Source organism: Macaca mulatta, chromosome 7 (genome assembly GCF_049350105.2).
Source record: "Macaca mulatta isolate MMU2019108-1 chromosome 7, T2T-MMU8v2.0, whole genome shotgun sequence".
Lineage (NCBI taxonomy): Eukaryota > Metazoa > Chordata > Mammalia > Primates > Cercopithecidae > Macaca > Macaca mulatta.
This window is the reverse complement of record NC_133412.1, coordinates 96,806,136-96,828,721: the sequence shown is the minus strand read 5'-3', so window position 1 is coordinate 96,828,721 and position 22,586 is coordinate 96,806,136. Positions and strand designations below refer to the sequence as shown.

Below are 22,586 nucleotides of genomic sequence, written 5' to 3'. Positions count from 1 at the left end.
TAAATGTCTGTTTTTTAAACCACCCAGTCTATGGTACTTTATTATAGCAGCCCAGGTTGACTACTACATGTGCCTAGGTATGTACCCAAATGAATTACAAACTTAAGTCTACACAAAAAACTGCACACAAGTGTTTATGGCAGTTTCATTTGTAAATGCCAAGACTTGGAACCAAACAAGATGTCCTGTGGTACATCTGGACGATGGAATATTCAGTGTTGAAAAGAAATAATCTATCAAGCCACAAAGATATACAGTGGAACGAACCTCTTAAATGTATATTACTAAGTGAAAGAAGACAGTCTGAAAAGGCCACATACTGTATGATTCCAACTATATGACACCATGGAAAAAAGCAAAACTAAGGTGACAGTAAAAAAAAATAAAAATAAAAATAAAAAAATTAGTAGTTGCCAGAGTTTTTAGCAAGAAGGGAGAGATGAATAGGAGGAGCACAGAAGATTTTTAGGGCAGTGAACAGTTCTGTATGATACTATAATGGTAGCTATATGTCACTATGTAATCGTCCAAACCCATGGAATGTACACCACCAAGTGAGCCCTAACGTAAACTATGGACTTGGGGTGGCTATGACGTGTCAATGCAGGTTCATCAATTGTAACAAAGGTACCATTCGGGTATAAGACGTTGATAGTGGGGAAGGCCATGGGGGGCGGTGAGCAGGAGATATATGAGAACTCCCTGTACATTCTACTCAATTTTGCTTTGAACCTAAAACTATCTTTAAAAAATAAGTATTTTATGGCCAGGCGCAATGGCTCATGCCTGTAATCCCAGTGTGTCCGGAATTGGTGGGTTCTCGGTCTCACTGACTTCAAGAATCAAGCTGCGGACCTTCGGGTAAGTGTTACAGTTCTTAAAGGTGGTGTGTCCGGAGTTTGTTCCTTCAGATATTCAGATGTGTCTGGAGCTTCTTCCTTCTGGTGAGTTCATGATCTTGCTGACAGGAGTGAAGCTGCAGACCTTAGCGGTGAGTGTTACAGCTCTTAAAGGTGGCATCAACCCAAAGAGTGAGCAGCAGCAAGATTTATTATAAAGAGCGAAAGAACAAAGCTTCCACAGTGTGGAAGGGGACCCAAGCAGGTTGCCGCTGGCTGGCTCAGGCAGCCTACTTTTATTCCCTTATCTGGCCCCACTCACATCTTGTGATTGGGCCATTTTACAGAGAGCTGATTGGTCCACTTTGACAGAGTGCTAATTGGTGCATTTACAATCTCTGAGCTAGACATAGAGGGCTAGACAGAAAAGTTCTCCAAGTCCTCACTAGTTTAGCTAGATGCAGAGTACTGATTGGTGTATTTACAAACCTTGAGCTAGACACAGGGTGCTGATTGGTGTATTTACAATCCCTTAGCTAGACATAAATGTTCTCCAAGTCCCTACTAGACTCAGGAGCCCAGCTGGCTTCACCTAGTGTATCCCACACCGGGGCTGCAGGCAGAGCTGCCCCCTAGTCCCGCGCCATGCACCCACACTCCTCAGCCCTTGGGTGGTTGATGGGACCGGGTGCCACAGAGCAGGGGGTGGCACTTGTTGGGGAGGCTCAGGCCAGGTGAGAGCCCACTGCGAGGGGAATCGAGCATGGCAGGCTGCAGGTTCTGAGCCCTGCCCCATGGGGAGGCAGTTGAGGCCTGGCAAGAATTCGAGCGCAGCACCGGTGGGCCAGCACTGCTGGGGGACCCGGCGCACCCTCTGCAGCTGCTGGCCAGGGTGCTAAGCCCCTCACTGCCCAGGGCTGGTGGCACTGGCTGGCTGCTCTGAGTGTGGGGCCTGCCAAGCCCACGCCCACCCGGAACTCACACTGGCCCACAAGTGCCATGTGCAGCCCCAGTTTCAGCCCATGCCTCTCCCTCCACACCTCCCCGCAAGCAGAGGGAGCCAGCTCTGGCCTGAGCCAGCCCAGAGAGGGGCTCCCACAGTGCTGTCATGGGCTGAAGGGCCCCTCAAGCACTGCCAGAGTGGACACTGATGCCGAGGAGGCGCCAAGAGCAAGGGCTGCTATCACGTTGTCACTTCTCAATCCTCCCTCTAAACAGGACACCCCAAATGCTGTTGGGAATTTGGCCGATGACCACTCTAGCTACTTCCTTCTGGATAGGGGTGATGAAGAGGCCCTGCAGTTGTAGTGTCCTCCAGAGGGGAAAGTGCCAGCGGGTTGGTCCAGGGGTCCTCAGTAGAAGTTGTTAGTTGAACTCATTTGGGGTTCCATTTGTAAGACCATCTGTAGCTTGATGACCTCGATTCTAGAGGAAATAAATTTGACAAGAAGGTTAAAAATAGAGGGCCCAAAGGTGAGCAACCGCAAGATGGCTGCCATGGGACCTAGAAAGGGGAGAAGCCATGTTGCCCTACTCCAGAGGTTGGTATAAGAGTTTGAAAGGTGTTGTCTGATTTCAGAAGTCTTTTCCTGTAAACGCTGGGTGGCGTCTTGTACTATCCATGACTGGTTAGTGTAAAAACAACACTCTTCCCCTAAGAAGGTGCAGAGTCCTCCTTTCTCAGCAGTGAGAAGGTCTAGGTCTCAGTGGTTTTGGAGAGTCACTGCTGCCCAAGAGTCTATTTGGGATTGTAGAGTTAGGATAGATTTTGTTATTTCTTGTAAACTACCTGAGAAATCCTGTGAGAGTGTTTGGTAGTAGGATAATGAAGTAGATAAACTGGCTATTCTGGTTCCTGTAGCAGTAGCAATTCCTAACCCTATAAGTAGGAGTATTAGTTGTATGGCTCTGCGCTGACAGACTTGAGCTTTGAGGGGTACTGATAAGGTCTGATTTCCTGGGGCAATATTAATGTTGGGACTTAGAAAGACTAAGGTGCAGATGCCTGTCCAGTTAGTGGGGAGGCAGATATAGGTCGACATTCCACATAAGAAGAATATACATTGGCTGGGTAGACAGAACTTTACCCTGGGAGCTTTTGAAGGAATAGGGTACACTGTTTTTTCTTTACTACTTCTGTCTCTTTTTCTTTCTTTTCAACTTCTTCTTTGTCTCTCTCTTTCTGACTCTGTTTCTGTCTTTCCTTGTTTGACTGTCTCTTCCTCTGTCTCCTCTTTGTCTCTCTAGTTTCTTCCACTTTCTTTCTCTTTGACTTCTCCTTTGTCTCTCTCTTTCTCTCTGACTCCCTCTTTGTCTCTTCCTCTCTCTTTCTCTGACTTCCTGTCCCTTTCTCTCTTTCCTTTTTGCTGGTCTTTCCCTGCCTCTGCCAGCTGCTTATGCTGCTGTTCTCCCTTCTCCTTGCCCTTTTTGATGACTTTTGCAGTGTAAGACTGACACCTTCTTTGGGTTTTGCACTGTGTGCAGTAACTCCATGATTTCCTTGTGGTATTTAATGGGGATTCCCAGAGGTTAGGAACTCCCTTTCTTTCCATATTGCAGCATGGGCATGTAGAATTAGATAAGCATACTTGCTATCTGTATACACATTTATTCTTTTTCCCTTTCCCAGTTCTAAAGCTTGGGTAAGTGTCACTAGTTCTGCTAACTGGCTGCTGGTCCCTGGGGGAAGAGGCTTACTTTGAAGTATGGTTACATCACTATGGCATAACCTGCCCTTCGTATCCTATTCTCCACAAATGAGCTTCCATCAATATATAGATCAAGGTCAGGATTAGCTAAGGGGACTTCTAAGAGATTATCTTGGGCGGCATAAGTCTGGACTATAATTTGTTGGCCGTCATGCTCGATTGGTTCCCCATCCTCTGGGAGAAAAGTGGCAGGGTTGAGGGCCATGTACATATGTATTTGAAGCACTGGTCCCTCAAGAAGTAGTGCCTGGTATCTAAGTAGGTCATTGTCTGACAGCCATAAACTTCCTTTGGCACCTCGTATGCCATTTACATCATGAGTAGTCCAGACAGTGAGATCCTTTCCTTGTATTATCTTGATAGCCTCTGACACTAAGGCAGCCACCACTGCAACTACCCATAAACAGTGAGGCCAACCTTTTTCTACTACATCAATTTCCTTACTTAGGTATGCCACTGGTTGTGGGGTTCTCCCACGAGTCTGAGTAAGGACTCTAAGAGCTATCTCTGCTCTCTCTGTGATGTATGAAGAGAAGTTTTGTCCTGTGGGAAGGCTTAAAGCTGGAGCTTGTACTAGGGCCTGCTTTAAGGTTTTGAAGGCTGTTTCTGCCTCTGGTTCCCATTATACTAGATGAGTATTTGCCTTCTGGGTTTCCTTATTAGAGTATAGACGGGCCTGGCTATCTTGCTGTATCTGGGGATCCATAGTCGGCAAAAGCCGGTAATTCCAAGGAACCCCCTCAATGGTTTTAATGTCTTAGGGTAAGGATAAGCCAATATAGGCTGCGTTCATTCCTTGCTGAGGGCCCTGGTCCCTCTGACTAAGATTAGGCCTAGATATTTGACCTGTTGTAGGCAAAGCTGGGCCTTCGACCTAGACACCTTGTACCCTTGATTAGCTAGAAAGTTCAAGAGATCTAGAGTAGCCTGCTGGCATGAGGCTTCTGAACTGGTAGCCCAAAGCAAATCATCCACATACTGAAGGACCAGAGTGCCTGGACTTGAGAAGTGGCCTAGATCTTGGGCCAGTGCCTGACCAAACAGATGAGGGCTGTCCCTAAACCCCTGGGGCAAGACCGTCCAGGTAACTTGGAACGTGTGGTCTTTGGAATCCTCAAAGGCAAAGAGAAACTGGGAGTCGGAGTGCAGGGGAATACAGAAGAAGGCATCCTTGAGGTCCAGAACAGTGAACCATTCTGCTTCCTCTGGTATTTGAGAGAGCAAGGTATAGGGGTTGGGTACAACTGGATATAGAAGAATTACTGCTGCATTATAAGATCTTTCACTAGTCTCCACTGACCATTTGGTTTTTGTACTCCTAGAATTGGGGTGTTGCAAGGACTGCTGCATTTCCTTACTAAGACTTGAGCTTTTAAATGTTTAACAATATCCTGTAATCCTTTATGAGCTTCAGGCCTTAAGGGATATTGCCTTTGATAAGGAAAAGTGTTGGGGTCTTTCAGCCTGATTTGGACTAGGTGGGCATTTTTTGCCCTTCCAAATTGTCCTTCCAATGCCCAGACTTCAGGGTTGATTCCCTCCTCAAATAGGGGACAACAAATGGGTAACCTGTTTCCCATATTCACGTAGATAATAGCTCTAGCCTTGGCTAACATATCCCTCCCCAATAAGGGTGTGGGACTTTCAGGCAAAACAAGAAAGGCATGTGAAAAGAGCAAAGTCTCCCAATTACAACTGAGGAGGTGGGAGAAATACCTGGTTACAGGCTGTCCCAGGATTCCTCGGATGGTAACGGACCTTGAGGACAGTCATCCAGGACAGGAAATTAACACTGAGAAGGCCGCACCAGTGTCCAGGAGGAAGTCAATTTCCTGGCCCTCAATGGTTATGTGTACCCCAGGCTCAGTAGGGTGAGGACATGAGCTGGCGCTTGCCCCGGGCACCCTCAGTCCTGTTGTTGGATCATCTGGTTGGGGCTTCTGACCCAGAGAACCTTCGTCCTCTGGGGCAGTGCACCTTCCAGTGATTGCCTCGGCACAGTGGACATGGATGAGGGGGCAGCTTGTTTCTCATTGGACAGTCTTTTTTAAAGTGTCCTAGTAAACCACACTGATAACAAAGCCTACCGGGCCTGCTCCATTTTCTGTCCTCTCTGAACCACCAAGGTTTGTTTGTCTGAGGGCCATGAGTAAGGCTGTGGCCTTTCTCTGATCTCGCTTTTCCTTTTGGGCCTGTTCCTCTTGGTCCCTATGATAGAACACCGAGGTTGCCAGGTTTAATAATGCCTCCAAATTTTGTTCAGGGCCCAGGGCTTGCTTTTGGAGCTTTCTCCTGATATCTGCGACTGATTGGGTAATAAACTTATCTTTTAGAATCAATTGACCCTTGAGTGATTCAGGTAACAGGGGAGTATATTTTCTTAAGGCCTCCCGTAGCCACACAAGGAAGGCAGAAGGATTTTCTTCCTTTCCCTGAGTTATGGTGGACATCATTGACTAATTCATGGGCTTTTTTCTAATTCTCCTTAGTCCTTCTAGAACACAGGTCAACAGATGTTTACAACTCCAGTCCCCATGATCTGAGTCAAGGTCCCAGTGGGGATCCATACTGGGGATGGCTTGCTGACCAGTAGGAAATTTGTCCCTTGCTTTGGCTATCATTGTATCATTTACTTGACTAAGATACCAGGTATCTCCAAACTCTCAGGCTGCAGCCAAAGCCGCATTCTTTTCATTAAAGGTCAGGGTTTGATCTAACACTAGCATGACATCTCTCCAAGTGAGGTCGAAGGTTTGCCCTAGACCCTGTAGGACATCTATGTACCTATCAGGATCATCTGAAAACTTCCCCAGGTCTGCCTTGATCTGCTTTAAATCAGAGAGGGAGAAGGGGACATGTACCCAGGTTGGGCCAAATTCCCCTCCCCCTACAGCTTAAAGGGGACATAACTGATAGCCTGGGGGTTTTTGGTGCTTTGGAGATTTCTTTGATTATTTCCTCCTGGGCAGGGGAGATTAGAGGAGGATTATCATTAATAGGAAGGGGAGCTATAGGGAGGCTAGGATATGGGGGTAAGCTGAGAGGTCCTCCTGTGGGATGTAAACTGTAAGCTTTGCATAGTTGTGTATTCTCCCTCAATGAAAAGAAAGCTTGGACATAAGGTATTTCACTCCATTTGCCTTCCCTCTTACAGAAAAGGTCAAGCTGCAGGATAGTATTGTAATTTGTACTTCCCTCAGGTTGCCATTTTTCCCCATCAGAGAGAGAATATTGGGGCCAAGCCATAGTGCAGAAAAAAAATGAGCTGCCTCTTTTTCAGGGTTTGTGGGTCAAATTGATCCCAATGACTTAGGATGCATTTCAAGGGTGAGCCTGTTGATGCCTGGGTGTTTCCCATCTGAAAGACAAAACTGCCCATGGTTTTGGTTTGTTTTGTTTCTCCCCTGCCCAAGAACCAGCAATGGTCCCTGAACACTGCTGATTGGAATAGTTGCACTCACTGACGGAGCAGCAGAAACAACCCCTGCCCAAGAGCCCACAATGGTCCCTGGACTCTGCTGATCGGAATAGTTGTGCTCACCAACGCAGTAGCAGAAACACTAGTTTTTCCCCCAGACCACATGGAGGACCAAGGAAGGTCGGATTTAGTGGCCCTTACCAATGCATTCTCAAAAATCTGTACCTTTGCCTGTCCCGCAAGACCACATGGAGCACCGAGAAAAATCGGATTTAGTTGCCCTTACTGATGCATTCTTGAAAACCTGTTAGAATCCTAAGCATTCTCCTGTTAGTACTGGGACTTTACCCCTGTCCTATAAGGATGTTATGCCCCAAAAATGAAGTGGAGGGCCATACCCTGAGGGAGGGAAGGGATCTCCAGGGTTGGAAAATTGACACCTTTTGTCTTCATTTATATAAATAGGAAGGATACAATTTCTGAGGCTCCCCATATCCTAGCTTCAGGAATAGCTTTTGTTAGGCTGCTAGTCTGAGGAAGGATCCTAAAATCCCAGATAGTCCCCCATATGATGGGGCTTTGGGCAAAAATTATGTCTTTCTTATTGGTGAGCACAGGTGCCTAAAGAAGGCAACAGAGTCTTGGAGTTTATACTAGAAGTCATTCTTATAAGAGAAACTAGAAAAGTGCCAGAGACAGGGAGCAATTTTTAGAAGCAGGACTAGCCTCGGAGAAGAGAGGTGAGAGGAACTTTGTCTAGCAGGAATTAGTACCCAGGGGGCAAGGGTCAGGATAGATAGGATAGATGGGCGAGTCTCACTTGGGTGACATGCCTTTGAGAGTTCCGCTCATGGCTGCAGGGTCAACCAACTTGTTGTTGGCACCCCAGAGCTGAATGGCTTTCCTCTCTGTCTACCCTTGGCTCAGCCCAGAAGTACAGGAAAAGCAGAAGCTGGTTCCAGGCAAACCAACACTCCCAACTCCGAAGAGTTGGGGTTTGTTACAAAGCCCTTTCCCAGAAAGCCTGACACCCTTGTCTTTAGTCCAGCAGCTGTGCTAGTTGCTTTTAACTGACAGGTGCCCAGTAGTTAGCCCCCGAATTCTAAGGAAAAATAGGACAGAATAGCAAGTGAAAGGGGTCTGTCGGTGCTCACCGCTCAGCGATAATCGATGTCCTACTGCTTGGTGATAGGCAAAAGTCTCATCGCATGCTGATAGGTGAAAGTCCCTTCATGGTCACCAAAATGTGTCCGGAATTGGTGGGTTCTTGGTCTCACTGATTTCAAGAATGAAGCCACGGACTGTCACAGTGAGTGTTACAGTTCTTAAAGATGGTGTGTCCAAAGTTTGTTCCTTCAGATATTCAGATGTGTCTGGAGCTTCCTCCTTCTGGTGGGTTCGTGGTCTCACTGACAGGAGTGAAGCTGCAGACCTTAGCAGTGAGTGTTACAGCTCTTAAAGGTGGCATCAACCCAAAGAGTGAGCAGCAGCAAGATTTATTATAAAGAGCAAAAGAACAAAGCTTCCACAGTGTGCAAAGGGACCTGAGCAGGTTGCCACTGGCTGGCTCAAGCAGCCTACTTTTATTCCCTTATCTGGCCCCACCCACATCCTGCTGATTGGGCCATTTTACAGAGAGCTGATTGGTCCATTTTACAGAGAGCTGTAAATTTGTCCACTTTGACAGAGTGCTGATTGGTGCATTTACAATCCCTGAGCTAGACGCAGAGTGCTAGACAGAAAAGTTCCCAAAGTCCCCACTAGGTTAGCTAGATACAGAGAACTGATTGGTGTATTTACAAATCTTGAGCTAGACACAGAGTGCTGATTGGTGTATTTACAATCCCTTAGCTAGACATAAAGGTTCTCCAAGTCCCTACTAGACTCAGGAGCCCAGCTGCCTTCACCTAGTGTATCCCACACTGGGGCTGCAGGTGGAGCTGCTGCCCAGTCCCAAGCCATGCTCCCGCACTCCTCAGCCCTTGGGTGGTTGATGGGACTGGGAGCTGCAGAGCAGGGGGTGGCGCTCTTTGGGGAGGCTCTGGCCGCCCCAGAGCCCACCACCAGGGGATTTGGGCACGGCAGGCTGCAGGTCCTGAGCCCTGCCCCACGGGGAGGGCAGCTGAGGCCCCGCGACAATTCGAGTGCAGCGCCAGCGGGCGGCACTGCTGGGGGAGCCAGCACACCCTCTGCAACTGCTGGCCTGGTGCTAAGCCCCTCACTGCCTGGGGCCGGTGGCACCAGCTGGCTGCTCCGAGTGTGGGGCTGCCGAGCCCACGCCCACCTGGAATTCACACTGGCCCATGAGCTCCACACACAGCCCCGGTTCCCCCACGGCTCCTATCCCTCCACACCTCCCCGCAAGCAGAGGGAGCTGGCTCTGGCCTCAGCCAGCCCAGAGAGGGGCTCCCACAGTGCCATGGTGGGCTGAAGTGCCCCTCAAGTGCTGCCAGAGTGGATGCTGAGGCAGAGGAGGCACCGAGAGTGAGGGCTACTAGCAGGTTGTCACCTCTCACCAGCACTTTGGGAGGCCGATGGGGGTGGGGGGCAGATCACCAGAGGTCAGGAGTTCAAGACCAGCTTGGTTAACATGGTAAAACCCTGTTTCTACTAAAAATGCAAAAAATTAGCCAGGCATGGTGGTGCATGCCTGTAATCCCAGCTACTTGGGAGGCTGAGGCAGGAGAATTGCTTGAACCCGGGAGGTGGAGGGTGCAGTGAGTTGAGATCACAACATTGCACTCCAGCTTGGGCAACAAGGGTAAAACTACATATCAAAAAAAAGTATTTTTTAAACATTTAAAAATAAAAAACAAAATGAGGGTTTGTTTCCAGGAAAAAAGGGGTAAGACTCTACCAGATGACTGTCCCACAGAAAACAACAATAACATCAGAAGATAATTTTTTTAAAAAGCAACTCCCTGAAGTCACTAGAGAGTAAATAGAAGACAGACTTTGATGGGAAGTACATTCTTGGAATGGAGAGAAGATGAGCAATACTAAGAAAGCTCCTTTCTTTATGACTTTTAGCCTGGGGCTAAGTGGAGTTATCATAGCACCCATGAATTGAAAGGAGCGTGAGCAGAAAAGCCACATTTTTTTCTGGATGAGAAAACAGAAAGCTGAAGTTAGTGAAACTGACCACTAAGATGAATGTAAGAATCCTAGAAGTGAAAGATCCAAAGAAGGGAATTCCCAAATTATGTGCCTAATTTACCCTTGAGCCCTGCATGTAAGAATAGATTCAAAGCAGCTCAGCTAAAGACCAAAGATCTAAATCGAGACCAGAACTGTCACCAGAAAAATAGAGTTTATGGGTCAAATCTAATCCAAACATTTGCCAGCAAAAATAAATGATACTGCACATCAGGAAAAAAATAATAGATGCCAGAATATCCACAACTTAAAATTAATAATGCTCAGAATACATATACAAAATGAGTCAATATAAGAGAACCAAAGATTGATCACTGGATGTGAAAAAAACAAAAGAACAAAGAGATGGAACACATATTCAAGAGAAAAGCATCTCAGCTGATTCCAGCTCTGAAGTGAACCAAATGTTGAAACAAACATACAAGAATTGCAAAGCAACTATTATAAGTATCCTAAATACAGGTTTTCAAAATGCTCACAATGAATGAAAAGACAGAAAATATCAGCAAAGAATTTTCTAAATAAAAATTTCATTCCTGTTTATCATAGAAAAATGAAGACATGCCCACACAAAGATTTCAACATGAATAGTCACAAAACATATAATTATAATAAACAAAAACTGGAAACAACTCAAGTGTCCATCAGCAGGTGAACAAAGATATTGTGGTATATTCGTACAGTGGAATATTGTTAAGCAATAGAATGGAAAGAACTACTGATATACACAACAACAAAGATGAATCTTAAAAGCATTATGCTAGGCAAAGGGAGCCAGACATGAAGAGTACATATAAACCATATGATTCCATTTATATAAAACTCTAAAAAATATATAATCTATCATGAGAGAAGATCAATGGTCGCCTTGGGTCATTGGCAGGGGTGTCCAGTGGAATGGGGCACAAGAGAACTTGGAGGGGGGCAATGGAAATGTTCTGTATTTTTATTATGGTAGTGGTCATATGTATGTAAAAGTTTGTTAACACTCAGTGAAAAGTTTGCTTGAAGTGCATCTGATTTATTGTATACAAGCTATAAGTAAATGGTTTTCTTAAGGAAAAGATATGGTGGTAACATTGATATTCTCAAACTGAATAAGGTATAGTGCAATACTCCTGAGATAGCAACGGTAGAGAGCCATTACCACCTGTAGACCTGAAGGGATGAAAGAGGGGAAGGTACTGCCTGACAAGAGCCATAGCCTTTGGTGGACACAGCCCTCATGTGGTAAGCAGGCAATAAGGGAGCCTGAGAAACAAATTCCCTGGCCTCACTCTCCTGCGCCCTCCAATCTCCTGTGAGTGCCTCCCCTTGACCAAACCCAACTGGAAGCCAGAGGTTAAGGGACTGTGGAAGCATCCCTACAGGTCAGCCTCCCAGGGCACAGAGAAGAAAAGACACAGATAGTGGATCTAGAAGGGCAGATGGAAAGTATCCAGCCCAATTTATAATTTCATGGGAAAGGAATGAAGGAAAGTAGGGAGGGGTAAAAAATCTTAGGGAATGAGGCAAGGAACTCTGCCAGGGATGAGGCTTCTAGGCCAAGGGGACTGCTCATATATCACTAGCCAAACAGAAATCAGCCTAGATTAGAAGTGGCCAAACATGTTTGTTTCCAAAAGAAAAGTTTCAAACACTTCGCCTTCCTTATTTCCTGAGCAAGTTTCCTTACATGGCCCTGGATCCTAATGACATACTAAGGCTCCCCGCTTCCATATTTCCCTAGGCCCCCCATTTTCTACTGAGGACCATGGCCTCACTCTCTTAGCCACAGACTCTCTTCACAGCTTAGAGGAGTAGCCAACCACCACTATGTTCTCCCCAGTGATGGAGCACATCTGGAGAGCCCAGGAAGGACATGCTTCCTGCATAGTCCTCTGGCTCCCCAAACCTGAGGGAAGAGAGCAGATCTGAGGGCACAGCTTTGAAGTGTTAATCTCTGACCTCACGTCCTGCTGCCCCAGTGGGGTGCCCAGCATTGACCCCAATCAACCCATACCTCACCAGGCTCCACGGGGGGCTCACACCCACCCTGTAGCCTCCAGCCCAGGACTGTGATGTCTTCAGACTTCAGAGAGGGGAACAGCTAGTAGACTGGAAGATCAGGGATCTATGTCTTCTTGATCCTGAACTTTCCCTCAAGTAGACACAAACCGCTAAAGTACCAAGCACCACCTACCGCTGCAATCCATGGACTTGGTTAAAGCTGGGTAGCAAATATGGCAATATTTTGTCCTGAGGAAAGATTTCAGGTCAATGTCAGGCAGATGGACTGTTGACAGGAGCAGGGAATGTTGGGGGGCGCTGGTAGCAGGGAGGAGATGGGGGCTGGGAAGAGCACCATGGAAGACTAAGTCCTCTGTGGGAGGGTGACCCTGTTTGGCTGAGAAGGGTGAGGAAGGACTCTGGTCTGCTCCCAGAAAGGACAGGGCCCTCCCATGCTTCTACAGGAAAGGGAGAGGTTGTAGGTCCCAAAGGCTGCAGGCCAGAGCCTCTGAGGGATGAGCCTGGGCCAGATGAGTGATGAGCCTGCAGGCCAGAGCCTCTGAGTGATAAGCCTCTGAGTGATGAGCCTGCAGGTCTCTGTGGGCCTCAGTTCAGCTGGAAGCTTGGCTGGGGAAGGGATCTGTGGGACCAGTGGGGCAGGGAGTGGGAGTAGGAGCCACAGTGACCCTCCCCACTTGCACAAAGTCAGTCTTGATTATTCCTGGCACCAGGCAGTTTACCCAGATGTCTTTTGGAGCCAGCTCCATTGCCAGAGACTTAGAGAGGCCCAGCAGGGCTGTTCTGCTGGTGTTGCAGGCTCCCAACTTCTGAAATGCAAAAGGAAGCAGACAGAGTGGATTGACAATGCAGGGATGGACAATTACCTGAACAACAAAAGCTGTGACTCTGGGTCACAGACTAAGAAGATATGCCTGACTCCAGCCCCAAACTAAAATGCCTTCCCTGACCCCTCACCACCCCATAATAATTTTCAGAACTGAAATTCTGAGATAGCAGGGCTCCTCTAGGCTTAGGGAAATGTCAAGTTGCTACATGTGTGTCCAAGCTTGACACAGACAGCTGCACTGTGCTTTTGAACATTCAGGAAGGAAGCGGGAATTAAGAGACCCAGGGCCCAGTCCTTGAAGTAATGCAAACTGACTATTCTTACGCTGGGCACATGGCTTAATGTCCTTGGGTATTAGGTCTATTATGACAAAGTGAGATTATACCTGGTCTGTAGCAGTCAGGGTGTTATGCTGGTGTTAACAGCATAACGACAACAAAAAAAAAACAACATTTTTTAAAATTTGTATTTTAGTCCTTTTAATAGAGATGGGGTCTCGCTATGCTGCCCATACTGGTCTTGAATTCCTGAACTCAAGCGATTCACCTGCCCCAGCCTCCCAAAGTGCTGAGACTACAGGTGTGAGCCACCACACCTGGCCTGGTGTTCACACATCTTAACTCCATCTTATCTGGGATCAACAGCCAATTCTTCCACATACCCCTGCAGGGCTTCACAGGAAACCAGTTTTAGCTACCCCTCACCCAGCCACATACAGAGGAGCTCACACTCACTGGTATTGGCACATAACGCACCATAGATGAGACCAGAAGCACAGAGCTTCCCCTGTGAGAAGAAAGGGAGATGAGAAGAGATGAAAGTTCAATAAAGAGACCAGGTGAGCCAGGAAATTGTATTTTTATGCTATGAGGAAATCAGTTCAGGATTCAGGGTGAAAGCATAAAAGTTTGGGAACAATTTGGAACACTAGAGGGAAGCTGGACATCTAAATTAGTGGATACCGAGGCCACTGCTGGGTTCAAAGCCACCCAATACACACAGCCAGAGTGGCATCCCTTGGGGCAGGGTCCCGAGGCTGAGGGGCAGCACTCCTGGAGTGCAGAGCCACTCATGTGTCACAGAGACCCCTGTGAGGTCTGGGCATCACTAACGAGTCCCAGCCTGGCCTGCCCCAGGGCAGCCACGAGACACAGGACAGCCAGGCTCTTCATGGGAAGGTGAGGAGAAGCAAACCCATAGGGCCTCTGACCAGAAGGAAAACTGATGACATGCCCACAGATGAGGGCAAGCATAACTGGAGCTGGCAGCTCTGGGTGACTTCACTCTGGCCCCTTCATCCCTGCAGCTGCCACTGCAGGGGCAAGGTCCATGCCACTTCCCGGGATGAAAGAAACAAGGGTCAGTGAAAGGTCCTTTGAGGACCTGGAAGGCAGGCCCTGCCCCTCTGCAGCAAGTGTCTCTTCATCTTCATCACAACTGCCACATCCCATGAGGAAGAAGGTAGGTCTGGAAATGGAGAACATTTCCCAAAGGACACACCTACCATCTCTCCCGCCATCCTCTACTTCCTGAGTCCCTGCCCAAGTGCTTCCAGGGAGGTAGAAATAAACCAATGCACTTAGACCTCGGTGCCCACTAGCCCCTCTCATCCCTCATCCCCTGTTCTCCATGTGGGGCAGCAGCTGGCTCAGCAGCAGGGCTGAGGCCTTCACGTTCACACACAGGATCTGAAATGAGAAAGAATCCACGGGCAGGGGACAGGGAGGGAGGAGGTCTGTCCAGGGCCCATCTCACTGGTCACTTGGAGACCTGTGGCCAGAGCAAGAATAAAGCCCTGTGACTGTGCCAAGTGCTGGGACACTGTGTTCCTTACTATGTGTGAGGGAAAAGGGATCAGAGGTTCCAGTCCTGCCCAGGTCATAGGGGAGCCACCAATAATCTGTGATTTAGGGTACCCTCTCACTGTCGGTCCCCACACAACCTCTCCCCAGTCAATATTGCCCTCTGGAGAGGAGGCTGGGGAAATACAGGTGAGGGAGGGAAATCAGGATAACTCAGTGAGTGCCATTAGGTAGGTGCAGCGAGAGAAGGGAATCCATACTGAGTATTTGGTCTATGTCAGGAAAGGTTTGGAACCAGGATTTTTTTTTAACCAGAAGAGCCTGAGTATGGCTGAAGGGAGAGGAGAGGAATTGAAAGTTGAGTCTGGAAGGCCATGGAATGTGAGACCCGCAGAGAGAAGGTGGGGTGGGCTCCACCAGGAGAAGGGGAGGGGTGGTCGGTGGGATGAAGGCTCCCTGAGGAGGGGATGGCTTACATAGATCACAGGACCCAGTCTCTGCCAACAGGGTCAGGAGGGGACCAGGACTGAGCCCTCGAAGGGGGCCCATCAGGACAGCAGGGGTAGGGGGTGTGCAGAGGCAGTGGGAGCCCCTGGAATGCTCTATTGATTGAGTGGGACGGTAGGCCTGGGCAGGGGTCCCTTCTCTCTGCTGTGTCTGTGAACAAGTGAGGTGTCTCTGTGACAGCCCAGAGGGGGCCCATGGGACGGGCAGAATGAAGGGACCGGAACAGGTGACAGTAAGTCCAGACTGAGACAGCCTCAGAAACCTGAGCCAAGGGAGGGGTCTTTGCCATGGATAGACCAGGAAATTTCTGGCATCTCAGCTCTTTGTAGCAGTGACCAGCACAAGGAGAGTCTGGGTAGAGGAGGCTGCTGGAGCCTGGTCTAGGCTGGGCATGGTCAGTGCCTGTTCAACTTACTGATGGGCAGCTTGTCCCAGGGAGCCCCAGCCCCCACCCATCACGGTCAGCATTGAGGTGGGGAGGGAGGGCATGTGGGTGCTGAGGTACTCTGTGTGCATACGCATGCGTGCAGAAATGGAGGACAGAGAGCCAAGCAGGAAGTGAGCCTATCCCCGGTCCTCACCTTGTCCCAGACCGGCTCACTGACTCCCAGTGTGCTCCACACCAAGGGACTGACCTCTGCCACGCACACTAGTCACCGCCTCCACAGTGCTTCAGGCTGTGGAGGAAATGACAGAGGATGTGGAGGAAGGAGCGAAGGAGAGGTGGTGACAACCCGGGGCAAAGTGACGAACCCCTGCTCGAGGCCATCCTGCAGCCTCCCTGGAGCACTGGCAGATCCTGGCCATCAGAGGTGAGTGAAATATTTGTTTCTCACCTCCTTGGAGGCATCAAATTCCTGCCCCTGTGTGATGCCTGGTTGACACCCAGGCCCCGACCAGTCCAGATCTTCACTCACCTCCTACATTTCTAACCAATTTTGTCTCACCTCTCCCTCCACTCTGGAATCTTCCTCCCACAGTCTCACATCAAGAGCCCATTCATTCTCTGCAACATGCAGCTGCCCACTGCACGCTCCTTCAGATTCTGCCTCACGACTCACCCCTTCCAGGGTGGTCACACATGAAGAGCTCTTACCCCAGTGGGCTCCCCAGCACAGCACCTGGGGGTGCGCTAGAGGTGTGCTCTCAAACTTCAACAAGTACACAGATCACTGGCAGACTATGTGCAAAGTTAGCCTCCATTCAAGCAGCCTCAGCTAGATCTGAACTTCCAGGTATCTAGCAAGCTCCCAGGCCAGGCCACCCTTTGTTTAGCCCTGCTCTAGACCAGCCCGTGTGAGCTCCCTCCTGCCAGGAACATCTCTTCTCAGACACATCTGGTTGTCCATTTGCTTCATTCCCTGGGCAGGGCCCTGTCCTGGGCTGCACACGCTGTTCACCTAGATACCATTCCTAGAGACCCCAGCCATGTCAGGGCTGGATCTGGGTATCCCCGTCTTCTCCTCCTCCCACTGCCTGCCCCTTCACCGTGACCACCAGCCACTCCTGATCCTCAGCCTTCCCCAGGTAGCACACGGTGCCCACCACGCTGAGCGCGGCCACGGGGCAGCCCACGTTCTGCTGCTTCTGGCCACTGATGACCATGTGGGCCCCATCCTGGGCAAGATGCCCAGCGATGGCAAAGCAGATCCTAGGGGCAGGCATGGAGTGATGGCTTCTGCCCTCCCCACTCTCCTCCTGGAAGCCTGATCTTGAGACACAAATTGAGTTCCCTGGTGTTGTCTGAGAGCAACCTCCAAATCCTTCTGAGCAAGGAAGAGGAACTGAGTGGCTAATACTTATCAGGCCTTCGCAAAAGCTACCCCATTTAATTCTCACAACTTAATGTATAATTATATTTTATAGATAAGGAAATGTTCATATCAATTTTGTTAAAGGAGTTTTTAAAAAGTAATATTTCATCAAATCAGTTAACTTGCTGGGTACCCGGTCTATGTTGTAAAGAATATTTTTAATGGTCCAGCTTATTTTCTTTTTGTTCTAGCCAGAGGCCTCCAGTATAAATTACAGTTTCTCTAAGCTTAACAGCTTCCCTCTGCTCTGCAGTTGAAACACTTTCATTTTGAAGACCGCGTTCTCCCCTTTGCATTTCCTTCCTTTAAGGAGATCTGATGTACTCTTGATGGGGCTGCTCAACCCCGTGATAAAGAAAGAGCAGAAGGCACATTTCCTCTACGTTGTACAAACTATCTGGGTAGCTCAGAATTTTTTAATGTATTCATTTATTATGAAGGTCAGGCCTTGGGAGCACCCATAAAGATTTAAAACATCACAGAGATCTGGGAAGTCTAGAATGATTAAACAATTCTGAAATACAATGGTTTAAATCGGTGAAATTATAGACCATGAAGGGTCAAAAGGGTCGTGCCCCTGAAGCACTCAATACCGGAAACTCCTCCTCCTGCCAGTGATAATGACTCATAGCTTGTGGCTTATGATGGCAGTCAGAGGATGAGTGGAATTGGAGCAACATGGGAAGAAATGTGACAATGAGAAGAGGTTCACTTATGAAAACTCCCTGAGCTGGTCCTGAGACATTGCCCTGCTCATTCCCCTGGTGCCAGTGGGCATCCTCCAGTCAATAAAACCTCTGAGTCTGAGGGACAAATAGGTCTCAGGTTTCTCCCTATTAGACCAGGATCCTAAAAGGCCATAGCTGCATGGAAGGTGGGGAGAGAGGGATGTCCTTATGGTAATAAGATAAATATCTTGGGACTACTGAGGCAGTAGGTAGGGAGATAAGATTCAACACTGCTCTCATTGACTCAGAAAGCTGCTGGTTTTCCAACTACACCATTCTTAGAGCTCAGAAACCAGATATTTTAAGGAGAGATGCTGTGATTTTGAGTTAATTATAAACTCTAGAGCTGTATGATGAGGTGGGAGCATTGAGCAGAAATGTGTGGGATGGACATTGACTGCAGTGCCCACTCTGGAATGAAGACCCTGACATCTCCTAGTCATGAGCCAGCTAGGGACTCCTATTCACTCACCCTCTTGTGGACCCAGTGATCAGTGATCACAGCCACTTTATCAGTCAGGACATTGCTCTTATCTGCTCTTTTGCCAAGCATTTTTGCTGAGAGAGGGACTGAGGGGCAATGAAGACCCCTAAAGGCCCATGACACAGCCTTGAACATGGCAGTCACTGTCTGGTCTTCCTGCTTCTGGACCCAAAAAGCTGGGGGAGAACCTGGGAAGATATTCACATTATGGAACTTATCTGCTCTTTTGCCAAACATTTTTGCTGAGAGAGGAACTGAGGGGCAATGAAGACCCCAAAAGGCCCATGACACAGCCTTGAACATGGCAGTCACTGTCTGGTTTTCCTCCTTCTGGACCCAGGGAAGAACCTGGGAAGATATTCACATTATGGAACACATTAGGACCTGTGTCTCCATGCATCCTCCATGGAAGTGCCACTGAGGCCTCTGACGGATGTCCCACCATTCTCCAAACTTTCCGGGAAAGTACAGGACTATCCGTGTTCTTTCCACAGCCTGTTCCACCAGAAGGGCTTCCCCACTGTAGTGAACTGCAGCACCACAGCAGACATGGCCAGGCATGGTGCTGGGCCCCGGTAAGTGCCTGAGTGATATTTGCCTGGCTCATCTCTACATCCATCATCTGAGCATTGGACTTGTTCTCAACAGCTCCAGGTTCTGACCTTTCCTGAAGCCACCCCTCATCTCTCTACCTAAAGCCACAGCAACAGCCCCCCCTTCTCAGATACTAAACTGGTAACATTTCCGACAGGCAAGTTGCTTCTCCTCATCACAAATGACTCCCTTCCAACTCTAGATAAAGTCCAGTCACTCCCTTCTGATTCCAATAAAGTCAGACCACTCTCTCCGTTTCCAAAAAATTTCACAGAGCCTCTCCCCTCACCTCCTCCTAGCCCCCAGGCCTTCCTGTTCAGGTCTACCTGCCCAAACAGCCCACAGCACCTTGTGTCACTGTAACTGCAAGAGCAGCACCTCATATCTGAAACAATTTTCAACACATACCTTTCATCTCAAACCCCCTTACTATCCAGTGGGGAGACCAAGGAACAATAATAACCCTAGGGTGGCTCCCCTAAGAGGTATACTGTGAAGCAAGTAGTTTTTCTGGAGATGACCCTGGGAAGCAATGTTAGGAGACTGGAGGCAGTGAGATGGAAGAGAAGACAGCCCAGGAAAGATGGAAGATGGGGAGAGAGGGATGTCCTGGTGGTAATAAGACAAGTATCTTAGGACTACCAAGCCAGTACCAATATTCAAGTCCTCCCCTCATTGACCCACAAAGCAGCTGGTTTTCCAGCTATATTATTCTTAGAGCTCAGAAATCAGATATTTTAGGAAGAGATGCTAAGATTTGGAGTTAATTATAAATTCCAGAGCTGTGTGACGAGGTGGGAGCATTAGACAGGGATGTGTGAGATGGGCATTGACTGCAGAGCTCACTCTGGAATGAGGACACTGACATCTCCTAGTCGTGAGCCAGCTAGGGACTCCCATTTGGGAATGGTGTGTGATCAATCAGGTTACCTCTGTGACTACTGAAATTCAATCTGCTGAGGAACTCTGAGCATCTGCTTCAAATTCCAAGGGAATTGGGGACTTAAGGTGGCCCACCCTCCCGGTTTTCCTGCCCTCCAGGAAACTCCCCAGTCCCAGGCAAACCAGGACAGCTGGCCAACTCTTGTCAGTCATTGGTTGAGGGCTGCTCTTAAGCAGCGTTAAATTCCTTAGGCTGCCAGCTTGCCCCACCTGTACACAGAGCAGGTTCCAGGAACCAGAAAACCCAGCGAAAGTCACAGGTGCGAGCTGTTGGAAGTTGGGCTGATGAATACAGAAAGCTGAGTGCTGAGAGGACTCAGGCAGGATACCAACATCATCTGCTGTAAAGTTCACATGTATTGATCATTATGTTCTAAGCATAATGCTATGCAATCTTCATGATTTTTTTCATTTAATAGTCAGTTAGCTTTTTGAAGTAGTCATTGTTATTATCCACATTTTATAGAACTGCAAACAGAAGCACAGAGAAATAAACTGTTCAATTTCTCACAGCCAGTAAAAAGCTGAGGTTCAACCCACATCTACTGAGTAGAAAATCTGCAATCTTAGTACCTAAATTATACTGGCTTCTCTGATTCCTCTCAGGAAGGTGCTACTTGTTCTGAGCCCACAGGACTTTTATATTTGTCTTGGATATCCTCAAACTTCACTTGGCTTTATAATAATCACGATACTGTAGTATTGACAGAAAAACAGGCACACAGTAGATGGAACAGAACAGAACATCCCAAAATAGAGCCACACAAGTACAGCAAACTGATTTTTGACAAAGGTGCAAAAACAATTCGATGAGGAAGGATAATCTTTTAAACAAATGACACCGGAGCAATCGAACATCTATAGTAGAAGAAAATGAACCTCAAGCTAAATCTCATTCTTTATTTTAAAAAAAAAAAAAAAAAAAAGAGGCCAGATGCGATGACTTACTTAAACCTGTAATCCCAGCATTCTGGGAGGCCAAGGCAGAAGGATGACTTGAGCCAGGAGTAGAGACCAGGCTGAGCAACATAGCAAGATTCTCATCTCTACAAAATTAAAAAATTAGCCAGGTATGTTGGTGCACGCCTGTGGTCCCAGCTACTCAGGAAGCTGAGGTGGGAGGATCGTTTGTGACTGAGACGTCCAGCCTGGGTGACAGACCAAGACTCTGTCTAAAAAAAACCCAAAAATCCCTCAAAATGGATCACAGATTTATACATAAAACTCTAAAACTTTTTACAGAAAACACAGGCTAAAATCTTCAGGACAAATAACTAGGTGAAGAGTTCTTAGAAATGACACCAAAATCATGATCCATAAAAGAAAAAATAAATCAGATTTCCTCAAAATAAAAACATTTGCTCTGTGAAAGACCCTGTTAAGAGAATGAAAGTCAAGCTATAGATTGGCATAAAAATATTTGCAAACCACATCTGACCAAAAAACCTCATATTAGAATATATGAAGAACTCTCAAACTCAACAATAAAAATGCAATTCAACTAAAAAGTGAGAAAAAATACTTGAGCATTCATCAAAGAGGATATATACATGGCAAATAAATACCTGAAAAGATGTTGAATACCATTATCCATTAGGGAAATGCAAATTTAAACCACAATGAAATACAACTATTCCTCTATTACAACAGCTAAAATCAGAAAAGTACCAAATGTTGGTGAGGATGTAGGGAAACTGGATTTTCTCATACATTGCTGATGGGAACACAACATGGTACAGCCACTTGGAGAAATAGCTTGGGAATTTCCTTTAAAAAATAAACATACACTTACCATATGACCCAGCTGCTGTACTCCCAGGCTTTATCCCAGAATTGAAACTGTAAGCTCACACAAAATCATGTACATGAATGCTTATAGCAGCTTCATTTGTACATAGTAGCCAAAACTGGGAACAACTCAAATGTTCTTCAGTGGGTGAATGGTTAAGCAAACTGTAGTATATCCATCCCATGGACCACTACGAAACAATTGTGCTATATCCCAAACATACATTCAGTATTTGTCCCAGGTTCCTCGCACAGATTTCCGTGGAATTTCCTGAGTGGTAGGAGTGTCTTTTGCTATTCATAATGAGCCCTTTTCAGTCATACCTGAGTTTATACTAATGAGGTGACTTTGAGTGGGGCCTCTAAATAGCCTCAGGATGGAACTGGTCACCAGAGAGATCAAGTGATTAGAGGGCTGAAACTTTCAGTTCCACCCAATGACCTCCAGGAAGGGGAGAAGGGGTCTGGAGATTGAGCCCTATAAGAACTCATGAACAATGAGATGCAGAGGGCTTCCAGGTTGGTGAACACACTGAGGTGCTGGCAGGGTAGCACACCCAGAGAGATAGGTATGGAAGCTACACAAACACAGCATACCTTGTGCTGTGCATCTGTTCCATTTGGCTGTTTTTGAGTTTTATCCTTTGGAATAAACCAGTAGGTGTAAATAAAGAGATATCCTGAGTTCTTTGAACCATTCTAGCAAATTATCCAACCCAAGGAATCCCTGATTTATAGCTAGTCAGTCAGACATATGGGTGGTCTGGGACTTGCAACTCACATCTGAAATGGGGGCGATCGCTGAGACTGAGCCATTGAACCTATGGAATCTGGTGCCACCGCCAGCTAGTGTCAGAGTTGGATTGAACTGTGGGGCACCAGCTGGCGTCAGAAAATTGGAGTGTGAGAAAATACTCCAGAGCAATAAAGAACAAAATATTGATAAGTGCAACAATTTATGGATCTCAAG

General features: G+C 47.5%; 1 pseudogene across 1 annotated transcript; it reads right to left on the bottom strand.

The window, feature by feature from the left end:
• Positions 1–1,032: 1,032 nt before the first annotated feature.
• LOC144330187 (dehydrogenase/reductase SDR family member 2, mitochondrial-like) lies at positions 1,033–21,198 on the bottom strand (annotated as a pseudogene). The gene is made up of 10 exons (XR_013396132.1): positions 18,281–21,198; positions 16,764–16,917; positions 16,496–16,513; positions 15,848–15,936; positions 14,551–14,645; positions 13,692–13,737; positions 12,806–12,937; positions 12,304–12,359; positions 8,120–12,015; positions 1,033–2,264 (listed from the first exon to the last, which is right to left on the bottom strand). The product of XR_013396132.1 is annotated as a dehydrogenase/reductase SDR family member 2, mitochondrial-like (transcript).
• Positions 21,199–22,586: the final 1,388 nt, after the last annotated feature.